A 17,301-nucleotide genomic window follows, 5' to 3' on the forward strand; every position below is an offset into this window, starting at 1 on the left:
AGAGAGAGAGAGAGAGAGAGAGAGAGAGAGAGAGAGAGAGAGAGAGTGCGTGTGTGTACACCACGATGCCCATCAATGTCCATGTCTTAGGCCACGTTTTGGCCCACGTCAATAAGGCCAAAAAAGTATGCAGTGTTAATAATGTTGTTGACGATTTGCTGACTAATAAAAAATGTTAATCAACAACTGTCGTTAAATATCTGAATGGAATGCCTAGAAGAACAACGTAAGCAGGTGTGTAACCTGGTTCTGAATACGGGGAACTTTCCCCACCTAAATATTGACGTAACTTTTAAACTTAAGTAGCTTTAAGAGGTGAGGTGAGAAAGCATCGCAGTGGTAGCATGCACACTGCTAGATAGACACCAGACCTCTGATTTGTGCATGATGTCATAATCCTGTACTTATCTAGTAACATTAGCCACCTTTGCGATTAAAGTTACTTTATGAAATAAATGTTTTATCCCTTACTAAAAACTTATTTTTGTTTCTGACTTGTTAGTCTAATATAACACTAGCTAGCTATAACTAGTATGCTTGATGGCTAAAAATCACTGAAATGACTTTACTTTTAAGTGTATGCAGAGTAAAAAATTTTATTAATGTTATTATAACATAATGCACCTACATCTTTAAAAAGGAGCTGCAACTTGTAGCTGTGGTAGATCTACATAAATTTCAACTATATATACACATATACATCATCTTAATTACATCTATCATACAATTCTGGCTTCAAACCTTTGGCCACGCCTCCCAGCCCAGTCCAATTTCTGGTGCAGAATGATACTGAGTTATGTGCTGTGAAATAAAGTGACTTTGGTAGGTTTTTAGGCATGCACTTTGCATAATGCTAAACTGGTAGATATAGCCTCCATTAATTGTTAGCTGCATTAGCCTCGTAGCTTCAGTGTACCAATTACATTGGACATCAAAGATGTTATGTCTCATCGAATATATTTGAGGTGAAGTGGAAAATTTTCTTTTGATTTAACCTCCTGATAGAGGCAGCTATGTTTTGGACTGGTTAAGCAAAATCATTCTGATGTGTTAGAATTCCTAAAAAAAAAAAAAAAAGTAATCAGCTTGGAATATGTACTGTATCCATGTATATTTTGGGATACAGATGGTTTGCGACTGCTGCCATTTTTATTTACTTCCTTATTTATTTATAACTGACTTCCTGCTTTTTAAAATATTCCTGATATGAGCTTCCTTGGCTGTAATTGCTTGATTTGGCTCACTCGTCTCGCTCTCACTCTCTCACTCACCAGAAAGTCTTTTTCACTTTGATCTGCGAGTCTTTGCAGGCTCATTGACTGTAATGAGATCTGGAGAATCCATAAACACTGCTGGGATTTGAGCGGCAGCCGAAAAAACTCCGAGCTGGGAATCGGCTGCATTTCACGGACAGCGCGAAACAAAATAAGGGAATCAAAAAGGGGGGAGAAAAGGAGAGAAAGCTCTCAGATGAGTTGGCAAGAGTTCATGTTGCCCTCCTTTCCCACTAGAGCAAGTGTTAATTTCCCTGCAGTCTGGATTTCCAAACTGGATGAAGGGTGGGGGTGGGGGGGTGGAATGGAGGGAATTTGCAGGACAAAATTTGGCACGGAGGTTTCTGGACGTTTCTGTGAGAGACCCAGAAGGATGTCCCATGGCGGGAGACACCGTTTCTGTAATCTCTGGCCTTGACTATCATCCAGTGCATCCTTCCTTCCAAAAGGGGCTTCGTCCCTTTTGCTTTATCGAGGACAAATTTCAAGGGTCTGAATTTCAGTGGCCACGTTACTGGGTCAACTCAAAAACTCAACAAGCCAAAGGTACCTCTGAACGTGACCCAGACGTCCTCCTCCACTTGGATGTCGTGAATTTACAGAGGACACATTTGGCTATCGAAATGACAGAGAGGAAATCATTGCCAGGAAGTCAGTCAAAAAGATTCAGAAAGGATTCCTAAAAATAGCCTGATCAGTGATGTCCGAGTGAATTAGAGAACAGGAAGGAGTAGCAGTGAGACATTTTTTAATGAGGCAACTTACTTCACTTGATTATGCGGCTGTAATTACGTTAAGTGAGACAGAGCAGTTCTGATGCGGTGTAATTTGATATGTGAAGTGTTTGTGTTAATAGATTATTCATGATAGAGTTAGAAGACGGGTCATTACTCAGTCACAGGTAGAAAAGCTTTAAGAACTCCTCACCGAACTATGAATAGGAATTGAAAAGACAAAGCAACATCTCATACGAATGTGAACAATAGTTTGACATTCAAGACATTGATTCATTTTCTTCCACTTGTCCGGGTGGGGATCACAGTCACAGCAAGCTGAGAAGGTCAGAAAATAAAAGGATCCTCATGGAGGATCCACAGATGATCCGAGACCAACTGGGAGATCTCTCCAGCAGGTCTTGGGTTTGCTCCGAGGTCTTCACCAAGTGGAATGTGCCTGTTCTCTAGTGGAAGCCTAACAGGGGTTATACCTGTAAGGAACCACCACAACTGGCTCCACACAATTTGGAGAACTAGTGGATCTGCTCAGAGGTCCAAGAATTGTCCACAATCCAAGGATTGTCAAGCTCCCCATCCTATGACAAAGCCTAAGCCCAGCATCCCTGTTTTTTCCCGCCATCCGTTCTCAGGGACTTTAGACTGACCAGTAAACATAAATTTTCAACCTCAAACTTAGTTCCTGCTTCACCAACACAAATCATTTTTTGAGGCTGTAACACTGCTGCCACTGACCAAATCTGTTTCCATCACTAGTGACTAAGATCTCAAAGTACTTAAACCTCTCCACTAGGGACAAAGTTACAAGAACCTCTTGGAGGTGCTGATTTTCATCCCAGCTGCTTCAGACTCATGAAGTGCACTTTGGGTAGTGCCAAGAGAACATCATTTGCAAAGAATAGGTATGATGCCTCTAGCCTCACAGACTTTACTAGCCCCCCATACTGTTTGATTTTCTTAATCAGTTTTGTGTGTGATTTGTGGAAGAAGTATTTAGTTTCCTCTTAATACACAGACTCAAACTCCAATCTTCACTCCATCCTCTGTATACCACCATCCAAAAGCAAAGCCCACTGCACCCAGAATCTGCTCAGAAAATAAATAAATCAGAAGCTCTCTGTGCCCTCTCTCTCTCTTTCCTCTCACTAACACAGGCTTGTCTTAATCGAGTCTGAAAGCCAGCTTTTCTCACTGCTAATTAGTGGCTCGTGCTGTTAAATGATTTAAAAAGTCGGGCCATATACCGGCCCTGCCGATCATCACTTATTCACACGGCGAGCGCCATTTTGTGCGAACACGCCGCCCGAGGTAAATTAATTTACTCCAATTAGCAGGCGCTGTCGACACGCATCAGCATCTCCAACGCCTGAAAACGTTGCCGCTGTTGGACAAACAAGAAAAGAAACAAGAACAAGAAAGAGTAGCTGGGTTGCTATCCAAATGCTTTTATGCCAAAATATTGCATCAGAAAAGAAACATATGAGGGAATTGGCAAGACGCAAAATGTTTACATTGGCTTGAAGTGAAAAGTGTTTAGTTGTTAAAACAAATTGTTAAGAAGTTTGATGGAAAAGGAGTGAGAGAAAGAGACCGAATGAAACAATAAGGTTAGACAGAGACCACAAAAGAAAATCTACATGAGAGTAAGGGGGAAAAAAAGTACCATGATTATTTCCACAAGGAAAGTTTATTTCGGGTTGCACGTCTACTTAAGTCAGTTTTCTGTGAGCACCGTTCAGATTATGCAAATAATAAAGCCCCAGATTTACTTAAGTAGAAGTGTCCATGACAACATTTTTCAATGGAACACCAAGTACCTTTAATCGCAAGTAACTTTTGCATTTGTTGTTTAATTCTTTGCTGTTAGTAAACCAAACAATATGGCTTCCACAATATGGTTATTCTGTAGCTTATAAAATAGCACTTGATCCAGCACGTGCTCTTATTGTTTTTGTTTTTTTATAGCATGCTCTGATAGTTACCCGTATGTACGACTTAATGAAGACAGGAGATACTAAATCAAGGGCATGAAATGATTTAGACACCAACATGCCAAATAAAAGACCAAATATTTCTCCTTCACAATCATTGTAAAAATATTTTAAAATCTGTTATTTAAAGTGAAAATTGCGAGATATTAATAAAGTCCTTTGTCATGTATAAAGGTAAAGAGTTTGCGTTTTATAAATCCGTAAGCATTCTCTAAGCTGTATGCATTCGGCACATTTAAGTATTAAATTGACTTTTTTCCATGTTTTGTACAGGAGACTCATGGTCACTCACTGTTCCCCTTTCACTGACGGATAAGGATAAGGCTGTTATTGTGCTGTGTGCTCATATTCCCCTAATAGATACAGTAACTTATCAGAGTGATTGTAAATTATAGATATTTATTGCCCATTTTTGTAAAGAATTTCTCTCTTGAAACAGTATTTGGCATCCATGCATGATGGACTGTCATTAGTAGAGCTTAAATCACCCAATGATTCAACTCAAACGCTGATCGTATATTTAGTGCTGAAAACCTGCTCACGTTCTCCTCTGTGACCCTCCACCAACCCTGATGTCTGCATTAGCGCTGAATAAACCCGATGTTTTGTATCCATGGCATTCCCATTTGAGCCCAAGTGCTTCTGGCAGCCCGAGGACGGTTCAGTTGAGCACACCTCCAGTCGTTCCAGCGCTATTCGGACAAGCCAAGCCAAAATGCAGGGCTTATTAGGACAATGATAGCGATGCAGATATGACCTCATGTTAAGACGCTGCAGCTGGACAGCAGATCGGGTTACAGAGAGCGGAGAAATCTGGGGAAATCAGGGGCAGAGCTGAAACTTGAGAGGAAATAATGGATTCAAACCTTGGGTGTGTTGTCAAGAAACCATGGTATAAAGAGTTGCTGTGTCATAACAAAAAGTCATCAAAGCTTTGAACTTTTGTAACCTCATGAGCAGATAGCTAATAGCCTGCTAACTAATAAGAATTAACAGTGAGTGAGATAGATCTCTACAAAAATCGAACTAAAAACCGACTTGTAGGAATGGAATGGAAAACATATGACCTTATGCTGGCTAGCTGGTTCTTGACATTCTTCCCACTCTTCTTCTCCTTCAAAAGGCCATGTAAATATTTGAATGGGTTCCTGACGAACCTTGCGCTCTTCACCTTTGTTTTGCTTCTGTGCTTCTGGATCCTCTCTGCCCTCTTTAGGGTTGAATCTACTCCTGATTTAGTTCCCAAGTACCTTCAGTCCTTCCTGCTCTGGTGGTTTCCTCAAGGCCTTCTTAAGCGCTCTCCTCTCCTTTACGACCTTTCCCTTTCTCTCCTTCCTGTCTCCAGTTCTTTTTAACAAATATCTAAAGTTATTGACATTCCATTGAACTTCACATCATATCTTCCATCCTGCCTCTTGGTGGACTTTTGGGCTGTCTACCTTTCATTGACTACGTTTACATGGACAACAATAAATATAATTACTGACCTTATTCTGAATAAGACAATATTGTGATTAAGGTGTTTACATGAGTGGCTTTTAGAATATTAATTTCATGTTCCTGTTTTACGTTATAGAACATAGATCGATTAACGGCACACATCATTACGTCCACATGCCACGCCGTCCGACGTCCCTCCAGAATTTCACGTTTCAATATACAGTTCGTCTTCATTATGGTACCGTATACAGTTTTGGGTGTTTTTATTTTTCATTTCACAAAAGCTTCAAGTGCAGTTAATTACTGCTTGAAACCGTGGTCTGCATCCGAAACCTCGTACTTACCGTCTATATAGTAGCCGAGATACATGTATTTCTCCTACTATATACTATATAGTAGACAAGTACGTGGTTTCAGACGTAGCCGTGCTCTCTTGTTAGCCGTCAAACAGTTGAGCACTGCCGTGTGTGTACATGTCCTGTCGCAAAATGCAGTGAAAACTCCCACACGACGTTAATAGTGTGATTAAGGTACATGTCTATAATGCACTTCCATAATGCAACTAAAACATGAGTACTCCATATGTCTTAATTCGATTTGTGTTTACTTCGAGTATGACTTCATCCGAATTAAGGTCATCAAAAATTGCTGTTTACGTGCTAGTTTCTTAATCAGAGTATTGTCTTAATCAGGTTAATATTGGAATATTGTTGTCCATATAAACGTACTGAGTGTGTTTATAGTTTCTCAGACCTGGATTATACTTGCTTTTAACTACTCGTGCATGTACACAAGATGGCTGGCTCACATAGCCTGTGGTCGTTCGGAGTGTCCTTTGCACGTCCTCAGAAATAGTGTGTGCGGTGTAGCACCATGTGACACTGTGTCCACAATTGACTAAACAAATCACATTCAACATATATTAGAGAACTATTACTAATTCTTTGTAAATTTAGAGTTTGAATGGTTTTTCTAGATTAGTAAATGCTATTTAATGCAAGTCATTTTCCATTCAAGATGCAGTTCATGACAGCAATCACAATGACGGCGGAAAGAAAAACAGAGCTTGTTTTGCTGTGCATGAAATCGCTAAACATTTTACACTTCTGTTTTAAAATTAAAAGTCACTGCACTGTGTCATCCCTGTTTTCTGCATCCCAATAATTTAATATCAAAGAAATAGAAGTGGTTAGAAGTTTTTGCTTACATCCATGTTTCAACAAGTTTCACAGCCACGCAGGAAAAAAGGATTAATCTCTGCCTATCAAATAAATTTTCGACAAGGCATTCATTTTAGATATTTTGCTCAATCTTTGGAATCCATTCACAATCAAGTAAAATTTTATCTTTTTAATTACTGATGAAATACAAACAGTTAGTCATGGACTCGGACATTTAGACCTGACGCAGTGTTTCTTATTAGTACTTTAACCTTTTAACAGGTGCGTAACACGAGTGAGAGAATGAAACACACCCCAGTGACGGGCTACACTTCAGTTTCTCAATGTAACGACCCTCATCTGGCAACCACAGACACACACACACACACACTCTGCCTCTGTTTCCAGAGATGGCTCAGCACTGATCTTTGCCACATGTCTCAATGTGTGCACGCTTAAATTCATGCATTGTCATGCACTCTATAAAACAGTCACTTCTAATTAGACGAGGCCAGGACACTTTTACGGCGCGACTGTAAACCATATTCTGTGTTACGACCTCGTTTTTAGGGGGCATTGAGGTTCATCGAATGTGTAAATTATAACGTCTGCGGTTTCTGAGTCTGAGTTCACACATGGAAGTATGAAGAAAGGCTTCAGTGGTTTGTTTCAAATCTTCTTTGTGGCTTCTTTGAATAGTTTTACCCTTTCCGATTGAGGAACATTCTCTTGTAGGGTTCTACCCAAAACCTTTGAGGCTTCAAATGAAGAACCCCTGAGGAACCCTCTTTCACTTAAGGGTTATTCATCTTAGTTGTTTCAGAGGCAACTCTCGAATAGGCTGAAGGTCCTTCAGGAAGAAAGAGATCAGTCAGTCAGTGGTTTTTCTGATAATTCTGCTTGGAACCTTTTTTGATTGATGAGCATCATCTTCTAGCGTTCTGCAGAAACTTTTAAGGCCTCCTCCAAGCAACTGAAAAATGCTAAAGGGTTTAATCTGTACCTCCTAGTTGTTTATGAGGATTCTCTTGATGTGTTTTTAAAGAAGAAAGAGATGTGTCCGTGGTTACATGTATAAGTGCTTGGATCCATTTCTGAAACAGGAACATTCTCTTGTAGGATTGTATGTAAAAACCTTTGTGGCTTCCTCCAGTCAAGTAAAGAACCCTAAACTGTTCTAGATTTGATCTTTAGGTCCTATTTTTTTCCGAGGCATCTCTCAAAAAGCTTCAAGAATCACATTCTTTGGATATTTCTGCTGTTTGAGGAGTATTCTCCTGTAGGGTTCTACATAAAACCTTTGAGGCTTCTCTGAGGAGTCCTCCTTCCTTTAAGAGTTCTTCATTGGCTCTTTAGATCCTACTGAACCCGAACAGGTTCTAGATATAATCTTTAGATCCTACTTGTTTCTGAGGTGATGCTTGGAAAGGTTATTGGTCCTTCCAGAAGAAAGAAAGGATCTTTCAATAGTTTTGCATAAAACTTTTTTTTAAATAAAGGAACATTCTCTAGTAGGGTTGCACATAAAACCTTTGAGCCTTCCCCTAGACAAATAAAGAACCCTTGAGGAACCCTCCATCCTTTAAATGGTCATTAGTTCTTTAGACAGTTTGTAACCTGTACCTTCTAGTTGTTTCTGAGGTAACCATCCAAGATCCTTCTAGAAGAAAAAGATGAGTTCTTTTTTTTGGATTTTTTTGTTTGTTTCTGACAGAGAAATCATTCTATAGTAGGGTTCTACATAAAACCTTTGATGCTAACTCAAGACAATGGAAGAACCCATTAGGAACCTTCTTTCTTTTAAGGGTTCTTCTTTGTTCTATTAGATATTTTTTCATCTAGCTGGTTCTGAGGAAACAAAAAAAAAAAAATTAGTTCTTTGGATAGTTCCTTTGGAACCCTTTCCGATTCAGGAACATTCTCATGTAGCGTTCTGCATAAAACACTGAGGCATCACTAACTCAACTATAGAACTAAAGCTCTCAAAAATGTTCAGGAACATTCAATAGGAAAGAGACTAGTCCTTGCCGTCTTGCGATGATGTTCTGAGATTATATGGATTCTCGTACATTCCACCATTTATCACAATAAACGGAACGCAGCTCATTACTGCAGAAACACACCACCGTTCCAGCAAGGGCAATTTGGCCTCCCCCAAAAAAACCGCGTGGGAGTTTTTAATACTGCAGAGCGAAGTGTGCGGCACCCAGGGACACACTTCAGCTTCTCATCAATCTGCTGCACACACGCACCCCTACGGACTCTGGTGGAGACGAACGCAAGAAACAGACTTTCTGAAACAATGTCCTCTCCCCTCTGAAGAGCTTTTTCTTTCCCTTACAAAACGATCTTTCATCTTCTGAAGGCTCGTTTAGTGACAATTAAGGGGGAAACAAAGATACAGATGGTGTGTCTGGTGCTTTAATCATGTGGAGGATCTTCATTTCACCCTTTTTTTATTTTATTTTACAGATGATGAAGTCAGTTCAGGTTGAATTTGATTTCAGAGACAAGTTTCACTTGTAACACTTTACATTGACGTTCTCTTAAATAACATTATTTACTGCATTATTTAACACTGAACTTCCGCATGGCGCATTACACCACAGTGTTGTTGAATTCTTGATTGTGATTGGTCAGGAGGTGTTAATTTAATTTCTATAACCGCAGCTTTGACAGTAATCCAGCTGCAAATCATTCAGATTGTTCAAATACGTTATCGTTTCTATAGTAACAACTCATTTACATAGACTTGTATGGCAGTTGCGCCACATAATAGTTGATTTGGTAAAGTTTTCTGTAATTTTTTGGAAGGAGTCTCCAGCGTCCACACTTTGTAAGAGTCAAAGGTAAAATTTTAACGTTTGATGTCTTCAAGACAGAGGAGTTTACGCTTTGTGGTTCCTCGGTAACATGACAAGTTTCAGGGTTTTTTGTTGTTGTTGTTTTCTTGATGTTTTGTTATTGTAAAGGTCAATAACAACACATCCAGAAAACAGAAATCCAGAAATCCAGAAAACCTGTTATAGGACTATTTTCCTATAATGTGTTTGTTCATTTTTCACTAAACTTAACATCCATCCATCCACTTATCCTACACAAGGTTACAGGGAGCCTGGAGTCTATCCCAGGGAACTCGGGACACATGACACCCTGGACAGGGTGCCAACCCATCACAGGGCACAATCACACATATAGTCAAACACTATGGACAGTTTAGAACTGCCAATCAGTCTAAAACGCATGTCTTTGGACTGCGGAAGGAAATCCGAGTACCCTGAAGTAACTCCCGAAACACTGGGAGAGCATGCAAGCTCCGCCCACAAAGGGCAGAAGGGGGATTCAAACCCCAACCCGGAGGTGTGAGGCAAACCTCACAATAAACCTCAGTTCACTCATTTTGAAGAGGGCAGAGCTTATATGAGGTGACTGTTATAAAACAGGCACATCTAGCAGGTTTTTCTATGAACTTCCAGGGTACAATGCTGGAATATCGCTTCTTCTGACTGAGCTAAAACATCATTCTATCATTCTATCTAGCTTCTTCATAAATAAAAGTAAATAAAAGTCTCTCATTAGATGCTTCACTGATCTCCATATTTGGCTAGCTTGCTAAGCTACTGTCAGGTTTGTTTAGATTTGGTGGGGGTGTGGCATATCTCGAACCCTACTGGCTATTGTCTAAATCAGTCAGGCAGTTTAATACGATTAGTAGTGGGTAAATTACTCAAAAAAGTTATTCCACTACAGATTACTAATTACTACTTTAAAACTGTAATCTGATTACATTACTATGGTGGCCGAGAAATGCAAAACCAAACACAAATCCGAAAACACATTGACAAATCAGACAAAACGAAAAAGGTAGGTACATTTTGCGAATGGATTACTTACTGCTGATCGGATAACACATATGTCAATCAAGATATACAGGAAGTACAGCAGGCTACGGTGCTGTGCCAGTACTGGAAAGTCACTGTATGTGTGCATGTGTTAATATGTTTTGTCCGTACTGCGGTTAAAATAAAAATGTAACAAATCTACAGTGTGTCCTCTGATTTGTCCCCTGTGGGTTAAGTTCTTGCAGCAGCCGCATAACAGCATCACGTTTTACACACAACTTGTGTTTCTGCAAAAGCGCTAACCACAGAATCCAGTAGCCGAACATGGTTCACGCAGCTCTGCTCTTGTAGCATTCCTGACATCATTTAATGCTAATCATTTTTCCTCTAAACCGACCTACATCCTTTAGGTGTGTGTTTAAAGAGCGCAAGCTAATCATTATTTTGTGGTATGTTAACAGCATATCCAAAATCACGGCATATGAATGTCCTTCATCAAAGTAGCACTTAATAAATTCCATTTTCTCATTTCTTGCCAATATAAACTTGTATTTTCTAACATTTAAAGTTTCACTATGGGAAAAAAAATGGTTTAAAGTAAACACAGAAATCCACTAATGTAGAAGAAACAAAGTTGTTTACAATTTCTTACTTCCTGTATATCTTGATTGACAGATATGTCGTCCAATCAGTGGTAAGTAATCCATTCACAAATTATACCTACCTTTTACATTTTGTCTGACTTGTTAATGTGCTTTCGGATTTGTTAATGTGTTTTCAGATTTGTCCTTGTGTACATTGTTTACGGTCCTCGGCCACCGTACATTACTGATTACTGCATGTAAAAAGAAATCAGATTACTAATTACTTTAATTTCACACTATAAACCTATCAAACCTACAAAAATACACTATAAATTGAAATTCATAGTTCTTTAAGTAATTTTAACGCGCATCAATGTATGTCATGATCAGAAAAGTTTGGATTTTATCATAAAACCCTGCTCGGGTGTTGTCACTCGGGTGCGTTTACATGGACAACAATAATCCACTCTTAACGTGATTAAAATGAGAGTTTGATAAAAAGACTACCATGTGAACAGCAATTTTTAATTACCTTAATCTGATTAAGGTCATACTTGAAGTATGCACTAATCGAATTAAGACATGTGGAGTACTCCTGTTTTAGTCGCATTATCGAGGTGTATTACAGACATGTAAACACCTTAATCACATCATTAACGTTGTGTGAGAGTTTTCATTGCATTTTGCGATTGGACACAATCACACACGGCAGTGCTCAACATTTTACGGTGAACAAGAGAGCATGGCTGCGTCCCAAACCGTGTACTTACCTACTATAGGCATGTAGTGGGAAAAATACATGTATCTCGGCTACTATATATACGGTAAGTACACAGTTTGGGACACAACCCATGGCTTCAAGCAGTTGTCTATTTGCATGTACGGCATGACAAATAATTAAGTGCACTTAAAGCATTCGTAAAAATTTTAAATAAAAACACCCAAAACTGTATACGGTACCATAACGAAGACAAACTCTATGTTAATATGTGAAATTCTGGAGGGACGTCGGACGGCGTGGCACGGTGACGTAATGACGTGTGCCGTCAATCTAATTATGTTCAAATACATGTAAAACGGTTACATGAAAGGAGTATTCTAAAAGCGACTCATGTAAACACCTTAATCACATTATTATTTTAATCAGAGTAAAGTCAATAATTAGATTACTGCTGTCCATGTAAACGTAGTCACTGTTTGTAGGACTATCAGATCGATAACATATAAAACTTTTCTAACTAGGCTAGTTTGGTGTCGCTAGTCAGGGGGAGGCACAACTAAGCTATCATTGTAAGGGTTTAGCTGCTACAGTGCCATGCAAAGTGCATTATCTATCCTTATGCTCTGCTCAAATCATGTTCATATAAACTGGAACTCATATAAACATTTACACACCTTGTTTTCCTGCTCAGCATCAGAGGATGTTACTGTTTCAGTTTCCGTTTTACAGGTTTTAAAAATAGAAATCGGCGTACATACATTTTTCCTCACATTGACTGTGAGTTAGTGTTTGACAGAACTGAGAGACTGTCAGCCAATAAGACACAAGTATTCCGACGTGTTTTCCTGTAAACGCTGTCTGATTGGTCTCGCCTCCATTCACTGAAGAACTTTTACTGACATTCAGTTCTGTAGTGACAAACTGCTCCGAGTGGAGAATTATTCAGGGCTAAAGAAAAAATCTTCAGGGCAAAACGTGGTTTATTTTAAAAATGCATTTTACTTCATATTGTTTTCTTAACAATAAATTTGTAACGCAAGTAAAGCAATTTTATTGATATCAGTAACTGTAATCAAATTACATAAAATGCATTAAAATGTAATGTGTTACATTACTTCATTATCAGAAAAAGTCATTAGATTACAGTAAAAGTACAAAGCTAACACGTTACACCTAACTCTGAATACGATGTCATTCAGACTTCCTGTTTCAGACAGAAATCATCACTTAGAAGCCATTTTATAGGGACTTTAACTACCGCTGTCTCTTGAGTCACTGGTGACTTTTCATGTTCGTGTTAATAATGAGAATTTAAAATGCGAGAGTGAATTACGCTATTAACACTATTAACTAATGTCTCTAGCTAACACTAGCTACTGTTCTGCTGATCCTGTGTATGGAGTTGGTTCAAGTTAATCAATCTGCTTACAGGACAAAGGAAGAAAAAGGAAAGAAGAAGAAGAAGAGCTCTTATTACAGACTCGTATCTTATCTTCTTTCAGCTTCTATCTTCTCTATCTTATCTTTTTTGTTGCTTTTCTAGTCACATTTGAGTAGCTATAATATGTGATTTAAACCCATCTTTGTTGTAAGACAGTGCCCCCTCCAGGTGATGAATTATTAACCCTCCAAATTCTTTCTATATCGTAATTATATTCGTACACACGCAAATTTCCTCTCATGATTATTCAGCATAATATCCTTTTTCTGGGCCATCTTTTAGCTGATAACAGACTGACTACAATGCTCAACTGAATACATATTCCAACTTTCCCAACATCTTTAGCTAATGTCACTTACTAACATGTATAATCCACGTTCGAGCTTTATCATGTTACACTATTTTTTTTCCTCATCAGTTTTATCCCAGGTAAGCTAATTTAGCTCCATGCGGATGTGTGTGTCGTCCCAGGAGCTTCAGGATCCGAGCCATCTGGTTAGCGTCTCACAGTCCGCTTGCTCCGGCTCTAAACCGCGGGTGTGTGAGCGAGACGGGCGAGAGCGAGATCTCGAGAGTGAGCCATTGTTGAGCACAACAATCTATTATGCATACATCCATGCTTCTGGAAAAGCTCTCGTCAGGTCTCACCACATACACACACATGCAGCATGTACACACACTCCTACAGAAACTCCTGGAAACGAGATGTTTGTGGGTTTTTATTTAAGGGTCACTGAAAGGGATTGTTTCCCGTTGACGAGGCATTTGGCCTTCAGCCTGCGCTCTTCTCCTCGAAGCTCGTCATAAGTTTTCTATCAGAGCGCACGGTGGAATCGGGCCCGGGAAAAAGAAGGATTACACACACGCCTGTAAAAAACAATCTCCATCTGGACAAAAGGAGGAGGGGCGGAGGGGTGTAGAGAGAAAAAGTGAGGGAGGAGTGGAGGGTTTCTTCCTAAAAAAAAAAACATCTGGAAAAGCAATCTGGCATAAATAAGCAGGCTGGCTTTCACTGCCCACCCAATAAATAACAGTGTGTGTGTGTGTGTGTGTGTGTGTGTGTGTGTGTGTGTGTGTGTGTGTGTGTGTGTGTGTGTGTGTGCATTCAATGTGCATAGGTGCATAGTATCCTCATACAGACTATATTCAATATGGGTTTCTGTGTGCAAAATTATTGGCACCCCTAAAGAATTTTTGCAGTAACTGCAAATAAATGCTCATGTTTTTGTTGTTGTTGTTTTCTTTTCTTTTTTTCTTCTTCCTTTTTGCATTAGTTGTTTCCCTGTGGTATAAATATGAGGTGGCACACATGTCAAATCTTTTTGTCATTCATCATAAAAGGATGTGAATTACAAGTTAAAAGTACCATGTAGCACAATAAATGAATAAAGGAATAAAGCACTAAACGTTGTGCTGTTATAAAAATATAATCAGTGTTAGAGTGGTGCGACGAAGCTGAGTTACTGTTACCGCTCCTTTTTTTTTATTCAGTTTATTCTATATATCTATATAACTAAATATAATAACTATAGATAAACTATATATACACTATTGAACACATACAGAATAAACAATACTTTTTAGTTTTTGTTTTGTCTTTGATTAAACCTAACAAGACATTTTTTGGACTGATTTTTATGTTTAATTATCCAATAATCCTTTGTAGGATTTGTCCAGGTCCCTACATGGTCTATGTAAGCATTGTGTGTGTGTATGTGTGTGCGCGTGTATGTGATTCCCCATTGCTTTTCCATCTTGGCCATCTCTGCCTCATTGGCAGCTACACACTCTCCTGTTGTCCACACTACAAACCTCCGCAATCTTCCTGAGCAGCTCATTCTGCCAGTGAATCATGCTAAGTCTACACACACACACACACACACATATATAAACACACACACACAGATCCTGCTTTTCCCTTGAGGGCGCCACCAACCATCCACTTGTAATATTTGTTTTGCGCACTCGGATAGCGGTTCAGGTAAACAGCGCTCCGCCACTCCTGCTTGGCACAAACACGCTTGTGTTAATTGTATTTTCCATGCCAAGCGAATGCTCACTTCTTTTTTTTTTTCTTTTTTGACAATTCATCACTGAAAGCCACATCTCATATTACAACAACAAAACACCATATCTGTTAATGTGCTGTTGGCCCGGGAACGTTAATATTCGTTGCCACTATGGAAACTTTTTGAAAAGTTGAAATGCATTAAATCCATTAACACTGTGTAAAAAAATAATTTAAAAAACTAAAAAAAACAGATTAAAATTCTCATATGGATGAAATCAACATCAGGCTAATGGACAATAATGGAGTGTGTTGTGTGTACAGCGTTTGCTAGCTGCGAAAACTTTTCATTTTGCACTAATGAAGTCAGAAGTAAGTTGGCGTTGGTGATAAAACAATCTGGTTAGTGTCATTTCGAAGCCCAGGTCTCCGGCCCTGCTGGAACGGGATCCGATCCAGATCTGATTCCTGCCATCTTGACATCAACGATACACTCCCATTTCTCCTTCTGACCATGACTAATAACTAACGCACTGATAAGCTTATTGTTAATCATTACCTTATATATTGCATTCGAACCTGAATTACCCCCCGAATCCCAGTGCCAGGCAGGGGAGGGCAGTTTAACCACTAAAATGATATGTAATAGCAATTAAAGAAGGAAATCTAAATCTTTGTTGGACTTATTAACCGCTCGCTCTCAGATCCTAATGAGACTCTAAATGAGTGCTTGGAGAATAAAGCCGTTACGCCTATACATAAAAAACTCATAGTGCTAGTATTAGGTTTAAAACATAAATATGTGCTGTGCTACTTAGTGCCTAATTAGAGTGATTTGTCTGATTAGATTAGATCGTTGTTTGATTGTTCCAATAACATTGAGTCATTTGTAACATTTCTCATTTCACTAAACATCTAATAATAAACATTTCACCGTTCACATTTTTTTGTTCCTTCGTAAAAACATTTTTTAATGTTATAGTATTTAAAATGAGGTCATTTAAAGAAAAATACTAAAAGATAGCGATATATATATATATATATATATATATATATATATATATATATATATATATATATATATAGAGAGAGAGAGAGAGAGAGAGAGAGAGAGAGAGAGACTCAGTAAAAAAAGAAATGTCCTCTCACATTCAACTGCTTTTATTTCCAGCAAATTTGTATTCGTAAAGATTCAGCAACTGAGGCCAATATGAGGCCAAAACTGAGGCTTTAAGTACTGCAGTGCGTCTCATTCTCATGGACTGCACCAGATTTGTCAGTTCTTGCTGTTCTTGTCAGTTCTTGCTGTGAGATGTTATCCAAGGCATTTGCAAGTTCTTGATCACGTCTGGGGGACACATGGTTATACGTGGTTTGCCACTGCAAGGACAATCAGCTGTCCTTCCTGTCTCCTTGTGGCACTATCTTAGGCGTCTTACATTACAGACATTGCAGTTTATTTAGTTTGCTCTGGACACATCTGCAGTCATCATTCCTCCCTGCAGCAGGCCTATGGCATGTTCACGCAGGCGAGCAGGAACCCTTGGCATCTTTTTCTGGTGTTTTTCAGAGTCAGTAGAAAGGTCTCTTTAGTTTCCTAAGTTATTGTAATTGTGACGACTGGGTCAGAGCATCTCCAAAAGGACAGATCTTGTGGGGTGTTTCTGTTATGCAGTGGTTAGTACCTACCAAAAGGAAAACCGGTGAACATGTGATAGGGTCATGGGCACCTAAGGCTCATTGATGCGCATGGGGAGCAAAGGCTAGCCTGTCTGGTCTGGACCATGGAGCAGTGGATGAAGGTGGCCTGGTCTGATGAATCACGTTTTCTTTTACATCATGTAGACAACCGGTTGCACGTGTGTCACTTACATGGGGAACAGATGGCACCAGGATGCACTATGGGAAGAACTGGAGGCAGTGTGATGCTCTGAGCAATGATCTGCTGGGAAACCTTGGGTCCTGGCATTCATGTGGATGTTACTTTGACATGTACCACCTAAACATTGCTGCAGACCAAGTATACCCCTTCGTGGCAATGGTATTCCCTAATGGCAGTGACCTCTTTCAGCAGGATAATGCGTCCTGCCACACTGCAAACACTGT

This window comes from Ictalurus punctatus, chromosome 2 (assembly GCF_001660625.3).
Source record: "Ictalurus punctatus breed USDA103 chromosome 2, Coco_2.0, whole genome shotgun sequence".
In the NCBI taxonomy this organism is placed as follows: Eukaryota; Metazoa; Chordata; class Actinopteri; order Siluriformes; family Ictaluridae; genus Ictalurus; species Ictalurus punctatus.